Source organism: Pinus tabuliformis, chromosome 1_2 (assembly GCF_031772625.1).
Source record: "Pinus tabuliformis cultivar Carrire ecotype Pingquan chromosome 1_2, CPIR1, whole genome shotgun sequence".
NCBI classification, from domain to species: domain Eukaryota; kingdom Viridiplantae; phylum Streptophyta; class Pinopsida; order Pinales; family Pinaceae; genus Pinus; species Pinus tabuliformis.
In genome coordinates, this window is record NC_142298.1 from 97,585,451 (window position 1) to 97,596,375 (window position 10,925).

A 10,925-nucleotide genomic window follows, 5' to 3' on the forward strand; every position below is an offset into this window, starting at 1 on the left:
ATATTGAAAAAAGACTCCCACTAAACTAAATCATAAATATCAAAGTATTTATATCTATATCTAATACATTTTTTTATTTCTTCTAAGCAATCAGAATAATTTATATCTCTATTCTGTCTGCGTGCATTATGAACTTCAACAACTGATTGTAATAACAATATACTTGATGCAAATTTTGGATGATCTGGAATGAACTTAAAAAATTCCAAACCTGATGATGGTGCCCATTCTGCAGTAATTGAATACTTCTTGCCCTGTATTAGTGTTTTCCCATCAATTTTTTTGATATGAAATTGATGTTGGAAGCTAATGTCATTAAGTTGTTCAATGCATTTCTCCTCACCATGAAATCCAAGAATAAACCTTCACATGTCAACAGTTTCTTCCAACACATCAAAAGTAGGCTCTGGCATGTATGATTTCTTAATACATTCAATTAATGATGGCAAGATCCCAACTTCCTTCCTCCTCAATGTCACTGAGAAACAACTGAACATCTGATCAATATGGTCATGAGTGTGCCCAACAAGAAGGAAACCAACTTCTACCTTTTGAAAAATTATCAATTCAACAAGCATGTTTAGATATCCAAAAAAATTTGATTTTTGTTTTCATGGCAAGTGTTGTCCAATTGTAGATACAAAACTTCAAGAAGATTACCAGAACAATGAGAAAGCACATCATGAATTATGGTTATTGTCAAATTTGCATCATTATTAATATTTGGAGTTGTGAAGTACACCCTTGGCAACATTTTCCCATTGAAGACCATACAACTGACCAAGTGATACTGAACAAAAATTTCCTCCTCTAAATTTTTGATTGTGCAAACAAAATGTGGTAAAAGTGTTTTCTTCTGGTCCATACCATCAATTATCAAACCCAAATATTTATTCAGATTATCATACCACTTCTTTCTATTCTTGTACAAATTTTTCCTTTCACTTGTTTGTTGTTCGCAATGCTTCTAAAGTTCTTTGACAATGGAATCTACACAACATAAAAGAAAGTCATTAAGAAATTGTTGTGGGAAAAAATGCCTATGCAGGACGATCCTATCCACCTAAGGTGTGACAGTGCCTTAGCAACAAACAGAGACAGCTATTCTAGTATTCTTCCTTTATGAATTAAGAATGAAGAGAGATAGATGGACTAACCGTTGTCTTCCGTTTGTCCCTCGATCTGGTCTCTCTTCTCTTTGAAGGTTCCCAGCTACTTGCCTTCTCGCTCGCCCAGCTTCAAGAGGTTTCTGCAAGATCACAAGAAGAGAACACTACACAAGACATGGATTCATATTCATAACTAGTTCAGGATTAGAAATAAACTAAACATACTAATGCAATCATACATCAAAGGTCCATCAATATATAGGAGAAACCAAGATAGCTTTATTGATGAATAACAAGGTTCACGAAGAGATACAACCCAGAGGGCTCCAATCCAGCATCTCCTTCCCAGCAAATGGAATTCCTATCTTCACCCCCTTCAAAGCATCAAGCACCCAATAGTTCCAGTCTCAAACCAACAGCAATTCTTTGCAATAACAAAATTCCAGCCTCTAGATCTCATGGAGGAGAGATCCATATATAGATGTTTGGAGAGAGGATGAGTCAGCTTGAGATCTGACTAGTGTCCTCTCCCTCTGTCAGTTCTAGATTCCACTTGGAGGTTCTTGCTTCCACTTGGAGATTTGGAACCTCTTACTCATCACCAGTCGAATTCCCGGAGGCAAGTGTCATTGAGGAAGATTTTGGAAGCTTCCTGGGTTTTGACACCTCGTGGAATGAACTTGCCACATGTCAACTCTCGCTCAGCGCAGGTAGCCAGTGTTGGATTTGACATTCAGTGCAGGTAGCCAGTGTTGACTTTGACATTCAGCGCAGACAGCTAGTGGAGCCACTGAATTGATCCTGAATTGACTTGTTTTTGAGCAGTTTATGGTGGAGAACTTCTGTGAATTGCTGTGGTTTGTTAGCCTTGTTCCTCTAGGGGTAGGAACAACATGTTTAGGGATTTTGGATCCCTTAGATTATGGAAATTTCATGCTCAATGTTGTAAGGCACAAAAATGTCTATAATAGTTGCCCCCTAAAGTATGAGGCCGTTTATCGGGTGAAATGCTTTATCAGGGGGATCCGAAGTTCATCCAATGCTGGGAGGAGACCTGTAATAAGATACAATACAATACATTATTTTTCATACTGCTTTCATGATCTAGCTGAGGCGGGCATTCCCATGCTCAGCTTTATAAATTCATTTTTCTGTACATAGAACAGACAATCGTCTGGCGGTAGACTGATAATTTTGATGAAATTATCATCCTTTGAGTAGGATGATTATCTGCTGCAATGATGTACATGTCAATGTCTTTATCTTTCCTGAATATATATTGCAGCCCGGATGGATGAAACTAGATCCGGGGCCTTCAAACTCGTTCGATCTTCACTCTAAGTACAAGTCGATCCATGTGAGAATTGTTCTGAAGTCGAACATGGAAAGACATCGCTTGATTACCGGTCAATGAGGTAAACCGTTAACAAGCGCAAGAGGAATCACCGATAATGATAATGACCCTCAAGGTACTGCAGTACAATTCACGTGGTGTGAATAAAGGACTTGGCGTCGAACACCACGCAAAATCTTTCGGTCGAAGGTCATTGACGTATACCTGTCGCCGGAAGTGAGAAACTTGCCATTGAGGCATGCAAGCTTCAAAGTACTGAAGGGGTTGTTCCTAGATCAACTTCTTGGATAATGAGCTGATGTCGACAAGAAGCGATCTGTCAAAGGAGGGCCTTAATGAATCCCACATCAATGACATGGAACGGAGCTAATGATTTTGATGGAGGTGAAAACGATCTGTGGCATATGATTCAGGGTGGCGGTCATGAAAGGATGAAGGATAATGTATGGCAGTGGATGGGACACGGTTGACTTTTCTGAACGACTTCTCTTGAACATATGGCGACACTGATGCGATGGATCGGTAGCATTACCCCAAATATGGATGGTATGGCGAGACCATGGATGTGACCGGTGAATGAAACAACCCAACCCGATTGTGGTACGGAGGAAAAGTGTCATGTTCAAGAGCGACTTGCTACCATCAAAGTTTTCTTTAGTTTCTCCCAATTTTTCCCCAGTCATTGCTGACCAGTACCTCTTTATTTTTGTCAAGCTTGAGGAGGATAACATATGCTTGTTTTATAACTTTCCCTTCGGGTAAGCCCATCGCTATGTTTTAACGAGCCTAGCGATAGTGAAACTCGTTCTCGTCTAAAGACAAGTTTGTCGCTATTTAATGATTTTAACGAGTCTAACAACAAAGATAACTCGGTTCTTTTCATTTTTACAGAGTCTGAAAAGATACATAAATTTAAATCCGAAAGTCCTTTTTCGTCATCTAATCCCTTAAGTCCGAAAAAGTATAAAACAATACAGAATGGATGAGTTTTCGATAGTTTTAACGAGCCGAATAAAACAAGCGCTCGATCTTTTTGTGCAATAATCCCTCAGGTCCAAAAAGATTAAAATCTAGAGGAGGGATAGCACTTCCTGTCCCTTTAACGAGCTGGAAGGCCAAGGACTCGGCAATCTTTTCATGTTTTACGAGTCAGATGAAAAGAGCTTAAAGAAGACTCGTCTTTTGAGGAACGAGTGATGAAACAGGTTAGTAGTTGATTCCAGGTTTAGGTTGGAATTTTCCAATCACGGTAGTGTCACAAGGATGGCTAGTGAAATCACTCTTCGCAGTTGTTCCTCAAAATGGGTAAACAAACATATGGAGGTGAACGATCGGCCAATGGAAAAGTGGAGGTGACGGGCAAACATGACCAAGGCTTTAATGGCTGATGATATTACATTCACAGTGGTTATTTACCGGGATAGTTCATTTTTTAACGAGCTTAAACGCGGGTGGAAACACTTGCTCAATCTTATGTTTATTTTTTAACGAGCATGAACTATGCACTAAAACTGCTCGGATCTTACGTTTATTTTTTAACGAGCATGAACTGTGTGCTAAAACTGCTCGATTATATGGTCAAATTTTGATTTTTTACCATGACTAGCTTTGCCCTTTTCAAAGATAGTACTGTATCCTTAGTTGTTGTATCAAACTAGTTAGAAATGAATAACCTTGGCTTGAAAACGAGATTAAAACCCTAGTATTTTGCTTCGAACTACGTAAAAAGCAATTAAAAAGTGTTTTTACCTCTCATTTTACCATTTCATTTGAACTTTGTTTGTTGGAGCTTTGGAGGTGCTTCTTCCCCCTTGATTTTCATCAGCTGATTCTGAGAGATTCTGCGGACGATTTTCGGCACCGTTTGGACCAGGTAGGAGCTAGACCCTAGCTCTTTCTTTTCATGGTTTCCTTTTTCCATTCTGTGCCTGTTTTCCTGTTCCCCTGAGCCCCTGGGGTTTTGTTAGGGCGCTCTGCCATCAGCGCAGGTAGTTCACTCGAAACCTGCATTGAATGTCAAGCTGCATGAAGGCAGTTTGACCTTCAACGCAGGTGGAACACTTGCTAGTTGCATTGGGCATAGAAAAACAGTTTTGTTGCACAATTTTTGATGAAAATTTTGCCATTTTCTCATCAAATCCATGATCTAACTCCTCTCATGTTTTGTTTTCAGAGATTATTGGAGAAAAATGACCCTTACATGGCGAGAACGAGAACATGAAGAAGAGGACATGATTGCCCTTCACGATCCTGTCACGGTGAACACGTTGCGGAACTGTGGCCTGCTGAAGTTCTTCCGTATCTCTAGTATGAGAGCACAAATCTCCTTACTGCAGTATATGCTTGATGCTTGGGATCCTATCAACCAAGTATTTCAGATTAGGGGCAAATCTATCCCCTTGACCATAGTAGACATTTACTTCTTGACTGGCTTGTCAAGGCAGGGTGCCCCCACTTCTTTGTCAGGTTCGGCCCGAGGGAATGACTCCGTGAGAGATTATGTCCACCAGTATTGCAGGGAAGGATCTCAGCCGAGTAGAGACGACAAGGTCGTTATTCTGTGAGATTGCTGACAGGTCTCTCAGGTCCATTCTGTATACTATTGGTAGGATGGTCGGTAGTGCATCTCTTCATGTTGCCAATAGATCCTATGTGCAACACGCCTTGGAGTTCCTCCAACCGAAAATATTCAACTGGTGTGATGTAGTACTTCTTCAGATGAAAAGTCAGTTGACCAAGGTAAAGGACGGGAAGCTGAAGAACTTTGGATTTGGTTCTATTTTGACTGCCTTTGCCTTGGAGAAGATACCACTGATGCAGCCTCAGTATATCGCACTCGACTTACCTTCTCCTACCGAGCCACGCATGCAGAGATGGGTTGATCACATGTCTAGGCATGCTGGTCAATCTCAGATTTCTTTCACTGATATCTTCTTCAGGTGGGTCGAGTGCCAGGAGATGGTCTATTCCGAGTATCCATATGTTGGTATGGATTTCCGAGGTGATCCGAACTTGGTGCTACCGGATGGCAAACAGTGGGGATCTATTGGTAAAATCTTCGACCATATCATTGTTTACTGTTTTTATTTATAATGTCCTCGTGCTTTATTCTATCAAGACTTTAATCAAACTCGTGTGCATGCAGATGTTGGTCCTGTTCGTCCAGCAGTTCGCCCGAGAGCACCAGTTGCTGCCCCAGCAGGGGAGACTACTGGGAGGGTTATTCTCCGCGACCTTGATGTGGCCGAGACCCTTACTGCTATGCAGGAGCAGGTTCAGAGCCTTACTCTCAGCATTCCCGATGTGAGGCTTGATGAGTTACCTTTACAGTTGCAGCGGCATACTACTGGTGTGCCTAGACGATGGACTCGTCTCTTACGCATGATTGCACAGGCCGTGACGTGCTATCATGAGCATCACTAGGCTAGGGTGCCCCCTAGCATTTTTGAGTTTTTGGGTCACGTGACCGATTTTGTCTTGGTTACAGAACATTATGTATAAACGATAAACAACTTATATATATATATATATATATATATATATATATATATATATATATATATATATATATATATATATATATATATATATATATATATATATATATTTTGATTTTCGTGGTTTATTTTGGTTGAGTTATATGATCCATATGTACAACATTGATGATGTGTCTCTTTTTATAAGTGTCGCAAATGTCTATCTAACACATAGTTTGCTAATGAGTCGGTTAATGTGTTTAAGTTTCTGGAAATATGCTGGTATTGAATTAAATCAAATTGTCTTTCCAAAATCTTAACCCTTAGGAACATGCGATAAATAGCTGGGTTGCGGACGGAATATATACCATTGAGTTGTAGTATTACGAGTTGTGAGTCTAGCCTGATGATTAGTCGGCGTATACCATGGGTGATGGCATCAGAGAGTAGTTCTATCAACGCGTTATATTCAGCGATGCTATTTGTTGATTGACCAATACATACACCTCTGAAACTTACTAACTCGCCGCTTGGATCAAAAATGGCCCAGGCTGCGGAGGACAGGTTCCACGAACTACGACTCGCTCCATCGGCATATCCAACACATGTCTCCAGAAGGTTTGACATCTGCAATGATTGTAAAAAGGTGGATCATTCGACCAAAACAAACACTTTAGCGAAAACAAAATACAACAAAAGCATACAGGTTACTATTTAAGCATAGTAACGCTTGAGGTACAACCCATTACGGGGTTGCGCCAGTGGAATTCCGTCATAATCCATTAACTCGTAGGCTCCTTTTGCTAATACTCGTTTAACAATATAAGGGCCCATCCATAAAGAATTAAATTTACCTGCTCCCAATTTATCGGATTCTTGGTCATAAAGCAAGACTAAGTCACCTTCTGAGAAGACACGGGGTTTGACATTTTTGTCGAACTGCGCCTTAACTCGTTTCTTATGGGCTTCGTTAGCCAAAGTGGCATCACGATGGGTTTCATCCAATTGGATTAATTCCAAGAAACGAGCCTCTTCTTCTGAAGTTCCGGGGAGGAGATCAATTGTGAGTTTAAGAGACGAGATTTCACACTGGATTGGCAAGACTACTTCCAGGCCATACACCAGTTGAAAAGGTGTGAACCCGGTCGCATTCCTTACCGATGTTCGGTAAGCCCACAAGGCTGAGTACAGGATTAGGTGCCACCTTCTTTTGTGAACCCCGATCATCCTTTGCAACATACGCTTCAGGACCTTGTTGATTGCTTCAACTTGTCCGTTGGCTTGCGGATAATATGGGGTAGAGCTGTCGTGAGATAGCCCTAGCTTGGCAGCTAATTCAACCATCATGTGATTGCGAAAATGCGATCCATGATCTGTAACTATAGCCTGTGGTGCGTCGAACTTGGCGACTACATGATTGAAAAAGAAAAGGGCAGCTGTTTCACCAGTGTTATCTAATGTAGGCATCACCTCGGCCCATTTGGTAAAATAGTCAACGACGACTATGATATACCCATGCACCCCGGTCGAGGTGGGGTTACATGTCATGAAATCGATGCCCCATTTGGCGAAAGGCCCAACAGCAACTATTGGCTGTAAAGGTGCGGGTGGTCTTCTGGTTTTGCTATCAAAAATTTGACAAGCATGGCAACTTCTGACTGCGGTTATGCAATCTTTGAACATGGTTGGCCAGAAGTATCCTGCTCGTAAGATTTTCTCTGCTGTAGCATACCCAGATTGATGCCCCCTACACGCGCATGAATGACACTCATTCAGGGCTTTTTCGGCCTCCTCATGGGTCAGGAACCTCCTCAGAACTGTATCGATACCGCGACGATAAAGCGTATCACCGACGATCATGTAGTCTTTTGCTTGGTATCGTATACGTTTCTGTTCTGAGTGAGAGGTGTCAGGCCTGAATTTTTGGGTTTGGAGATAGATTATTATATCTCCATACCACTCATTGCTTGCAGATATCAGAAACAAACTTTCGTCCACGATTGATTCTTCGGATGTTTCATCGTTGGACGACGATGGGAGATCGCACAATAATTCTGTGAAAACTAAAGCTTTCTTTGATTTGGATTTTAAAAATTCCATATCAAACTCTTGAGGGATCGCTATCCATTTTGAATATTTTCCCCCCAGCAACTGTCGCGACAATATATAAGTCATGGGGTTGCAATCTGATAAAATGGTAGTTTTCTGAAAGAGGACAAAATGTCGAAATCTTTGTATCGCTTGAACAGCAGCGAGTGCTAGCTTTTCAACATAAGAATATTTGCTTTCCGTATCATTCAAGTTTTTACTTAAATAATATATAGGATGTTCAATTCCATCGACTTCTTGAACTAAAACCATCTAAATGGTCATATCTGCTGCAGCCAGATACAGGTTAAAATCTCTTTGATAGTCCAGGGCATACATTAATGATGCTTTTACTAGAGAATCTTTCAGAGCATCAAAGGAATCTTGCGCCACCTGATCCCAGACAAAAGGTACATCCTTTTTCAAAAGACGAGTATAACCTTTAGCAAGCTCTGCGTAATTTGGAATGGACCTCCTCAGAAAGTTTGCTTTCCCTTGGAGTTTCTGAATCTGAAGCAAATTTGAAGGTGGAGGCAAATTAATGATTGCCTGAACCTTGCAAGGGTCGAGACGAATCCCATCCTTAGAGACTACAAAGCCAAGTAAACGACCAAAACCGACGCAAAACACACATTTTTTTGGATTGAGTCTTATCTTGTAGTGTCGGCAACGTAGAAATATCGCTTTTAAATGCTACGGATGATCAGTGCGCTTTCGCGAATGAGCCGGAAGGTCGTCGAGATATGGTTGAACGATGTTCTTGATGTCATGGAAGGCATAATTCATTGCCCTCTGAAACTTCTCCCCTGCGTTCTTTAAACCAAAGGGTAATTTTCGATAAGTGAATGTGCCCCACGGATAAATGAATGCAGTCTTTGACTGGTCCTGTGGGCGGATATTTATTTGATTATACCCGGAAAATCCTTCCATGAATGAAAAGATTTCACATCCGGCGCATTCATCAATTATCTGGTCGATGAAAGGTGTAGGGTAGTTGTCCTTCGAACAAGCTTGGTTTACATCCCTATAATCAACACACACTCTAATTTTCCCTTGTTTCTTCATAACAGGGACAATATTTGATACCCACTCGGTTAGAGGAACCGAGTAGACGAAACCAGCATGGAGAAATTTTTCAACTTCTGCCTTAATGGCAGCGGCCTTCTTGGGGTGCACCTGCCGAAGCCGTTGTATTACTGGTTTGACATCAGGATACATCTTAATTTCATGTTCAACGATACTCGAGTCAATGCCTGGCATTTCATCATATGACCAAGCAAAGACATCTCTGAACTCGCGAAAAAGAGCGTTATATATTTCCAGTTCTGAAGGAGAACAAGCTTTGCCGACATAAATATTCTCTACAATATTTGTTTTAGTCGAGATATTTATGGCTATAGTCTCTTCAATATTGGATAAGTTTCGCTCGGAATCCACCGTATTTACAGTATTTGATAGGAATTCAAAAACTGAAGGGTGATAAAGGTCATGCTGAGTATCTTCTTTATATTCTGGAAGAAGGGAACGATGGTGGCAATCATTCCATGGTGCCCCCTCAATCAACATTGATTGTAGGATTCCTTCATCAATCCCATGTACTTTCGACCAAGGATCTAATGGGGTACCATATTCTCTAGACCTATCTACCCAAACGCTTGATGAGCGTTGATTTGGGTTCGCCTCCCATGCCCGAAACATTGATTGCTACAATATTTCTATAGGGCTTGGGGGAAAAACCATTTCATGATCCATGTTGATATCGTCTTCTGAGATCTTTGTGGAAGATATCATGTTGCAGGCTCCTACCAACGCTACTTCTCCTATATAGATTGGAGGTGGAAGTGCGAAAGTTCCCATTAATGTGGGGTCTTTCAGTAGGCCTACTCCGATATCTTGGAGCGAATGGTTGCTCCCATGGATCATGGGAATGCTTCCTGTAACTTATGAACCATTAGGGAGGAAGTCTTTTTGGTCGACGATCGTAATCCCTCCTTGAAAAGGGAATGCGATCTTCCTAAAATAAGTCAACACTACAGCTGCCATGGCATATATCCACGGTCTTCCCAGTAGGATGTTGTAGTCAAGATTCCCATCGATGACTTCAACATCTATTTCTACTGTTTTTCCCCCCAGTTCAACCTTCAAGTTATTTAGGATACCGCACAGGGTATAGGTCCTTCCGTCGAATGCTTTCAATGTCGTCGAAGATCGCGACAAGGTTGGAGACCCTAAAGTTTTCCAGCAACTCATCGACATAATACATGTAGATGCCCCCTCATCAATAATTGTTCGGTGAACAGTTTTGTTGAGGGCTTTCACTTGAATAAGGAAAGCTAGTTGAGCTGGTAACTGAGGATCATATCCTTTGTGGTCAAAGGATACAAGATTGGAATCCTTAGGATCAACCCCACCAATAGCCGATAACAAAGCTTGCCTTTGGGATGGACAATTTTGTAGTACTTCAAGAGTCGACATAGCGGATGGCAATTGGGCCAAATCTTCCACTATGTTATAATGCTGCGTCGCTCTGGCGCGAGGATTAAATGTCGACTTGTGTACTACTCCCTTTGGCGGTTTTATTGTTAATTCAGGAATGATGGGTGGTACAACTTCTGTCGAAGTTGTTGTCGAACTACTTGGTTGATCTTTACCTTTGTCATTCGACAGCTGCGGATTCCCGTAATCTTTGTTCCTTGTCGAAATCAAAGCATCATTTTGTTGCTTGGAGATCGACAACATTAGCACTTGGGACGGGGAAGCATTTCCACTATCAACCAGATTTTGACCTGGATTTGGGAACGGATCAGTTAACATAGTTGAGGTTTGTGAACTCTTAAAGAATATTTTAAGCTCGGCTCTGTAAGGGAAATCGGCTGTCCAATGATCCTCATCACATAT